Here is a 3193-nt window from a genome sequence, read left to right on the forward strand (position 1 = left end):
ATCAAACATTCTGCTTGAATCAAATTCAAAATTGTTTCCAATTGGATTCGAGCTACAGGTATGCGAAAGACATGAATAAATACATTAAAATGCTTTTTAGCAGATACAATACCATTTTAGACTTGCCTATATCAACCTGTTTCTCTTTTACAACGCATCAAACATGTCAGAACGCACAACCACACCTTCATAAAAGACAGGGAAAATGAACTCAACAACACTAGCTGCTTGATGTTCAGTCTCTGGCACCAGTTTCATACTCAGTGTATGTTTGTGACCCTTTGCATATTTGCATAAGAAGTGCAAGTGGGTGCAGTAACACATGTACGGACTGCTACCAGTTCAGTTTGGTGTGTTTGTTCTTACTGGCGAAGCGGTTGCCGTAACCTTTTGCAATTCCTTAGGTCAATAGCTTCAGTGTTCACAAAGCTAACTCGTGTCTGATTGTGTGAACAGTAATAACCCTCTTCCTCCTTCTCCTTTCCTTTCTTTCGCAACATCATCATCATCGTCGTCGTTGTCGTCTCGTCGTCGTCGTCTCGTCGTCGTCGTCGTCGTCGTCGACGTTGTCGTTGTCATCGTAGTGGTATTCATCATTCTATGAGCCAACAAGCAAGTCTGTAAGCAGCCTCACCACCTAGAAACGCAAGCCAAAAGTCTCACTCAAATGGTATCCAACCACCATCTTTAAAAAAAAAACTCACATTAGTTAATCTTGCCTGGGAACCAGGCGTGATGGTCATGGTTGGTACTCATTTAGGGCTTACATTGAGACAAACAATAACAGTAATACTATAAAGTTAAAGAAGTGATTTTAAATTCTCAATCGCAGAATAATGCTAATAATATAGCCTGAACAGGATAAACTACCCCTACTTGATGGTGAAGTTGATAGTGAGGATATTGTCCATGATGTTAGTGTCGGTGTTGATGGAATGAGGGTGATAAGAGGGTGGACACGTGGTGGTGATGAAGAATCAGTGGAAAGAACAAATCCAGAAAGCGAGAAGATTTATCTCTCTTTTGAACGTCGTCTAACCTACTAAGGTTGACAACGAGAATCTACGCCATCTCCAATATTATATGGTATGGTAGCTGTCAAAGGCTAAACACTTCACACCTAGGCCACTGATCCTGCTAGGGTTGCTTCACCCCACCCAAAAAGAGCTCTCTCTCTCTGTCTCTCTTTATCTATCTATCTATCTATCTATCTATCTATCTATCTATCTATCTATCTATCTATCTATCCCTCATTCTCTCTGCTAGCTCTCTATTTTCACCAAACAATTCGATATTTTGAGACGAAACATACGAGAGAATATCCTAAATCTGCCTTAGAGCAACCTTACGTGTGTGTGTGTGTGTGTGTGTGTGTGTGTGTGTGTGCGTGCGTGTGTATGTGTGTGATCCTGTATAATATGGAGACATCTGCCGTTATTATTTGAAGACCTTTTTGCTATGAAATTACGGTCGATGTGTAAACATCCTAACATTCTGTGAATAAACAGAAAAACAACCGGGTATCTTCTCACAGGCTTGCTTCAGACAAGCTGCAGTCTTTATTTTTCATTTGCTCCGAAAACTTACAACAACAACAACGACGACGACGATGACGACGACGACGCCGATGATGACGATGTTAATATTAATATATATACATATATGCGTATAAGAAGGATGACCGCTAAGTGGACATCCAATATGCTAGAAAGAGGTCATCAACAACCCAACCACAAAATGCTCTGGTGTTTGCTGAATTTTTTTCTGGAGAACATTATTTTTCTTTGTGGTTGGGTCGTTGATGACCTCTTTCTAGCATATTGGATGTCCACTTAGTGGTCATCCCTTCTTATACGCATGCAATACAATTTTTCTGAATTATCAGATTTTTTATATGCTAGACCACTGGTTTCAAATTGAAATTAATATATTCAATTTATCACCCTCTGTATATATATATATATATACAGTACATATATATATATATGGGAGAATATAAAAAAAATAACAACAGACGAGGACAGGTGGTGTAAATAACAAAAGTATATATTAGTATGACGCTCGGGAATACGGAAAGTCTTTGACGTTTCGAGCTACGCTCTTCAACAGAAAGAATACGGAGACAAGGAGAAAAACACGGAGAAAAAAAATTGAATAGTGTTCAGTCAACGGTCAATCATAATAATGGCCGATCATAACAATGACTGACCGGAAATTAGAAATTCTTATTTCAGGAGAGCTAAGAAAGGGGGAGATAACAAACGGTGATCGGGAATATATATTGTCGGGGATGGAATAACCCAGGTGTGGTTGTGTAGTTAAGAAGCTTGCTTCCCGACCATGTGGTCTTGAGTTCAGTTCTACTGTGCAGCATCTTGGACAAGCCTCGGGTCGACCAAAGCCTGGTAAGTAGATTTGGTAGCGGAAATTGTGTTGAAGCCTGAAATGCATATGTGTATGTGTGTTTGTGTGTGATTGTGTGTGCGCGCTCGCGCGCGTGTGTGTATATTTGTTTCAAGGCTCTGCTCCAGTAGGGACATAGTCCAATGACTGAAACAAGTAGAAGATAAAACGATAAAAAATGATAAGGTTTCTAGATAAGGGATAACTTAGGTCTAACACCAATAACACTATTTGCATACAAGGAAGAGAAGCAAGAAGCGTTCAATAACAGCATCAACAACAACAACAACAACAATTATGACAGCTATTCCAGTTGTTGGTTCTGCCTTATCGTGATGCCTGTGTTGCCAGAACATGGTATGAAGAGGGCCCTGTATTTTAGTGATACCATTCCTTTCTTCGGCTTAAAATAACATACCATTATAGAGAACAGGTACAGTTCACTGATGTAGGTTTCAGAAGTTCTGTGTAATTAACAAGAGTTTTGTTGACGTCAAGTACCACAGCACTGAACTTCAAAGCCTCCCGGAGAGCAACGCTTATACAGGAGAGAAGAGACGTTTGCAACATCAATAGCAACAACAATAACAACGATGGTGACAGCGGTAATAGGAGCAGCAGCAACAACAGCAAAAGTTCCCTTTCAGATATACGAGGTAACATCAGATGTGCCGGGATGCTGCAACAAAAATAGAACCACCACCACCACCACCACTACCTCCTCTAACTCCTCCTCCACCACCACCACCACCACCAACAACAACAACAACAACAACAACAACAACAACAA

This window comes from Octopus bimaculoides, chromosome 1, assembly GCF_001194135.2.
Source record: "Octopus bimaculoides isolate UCB-OBI-ISO-001 chromosome 1, ASM119413v2, whole genome shotgun sequence".
Lineage (NCBI taxonomy): Eukaryota > Metazoa > Mollusca > Cephalopoda > Octopoda > Octopodidae > Octopus > Octopus bimaculoides.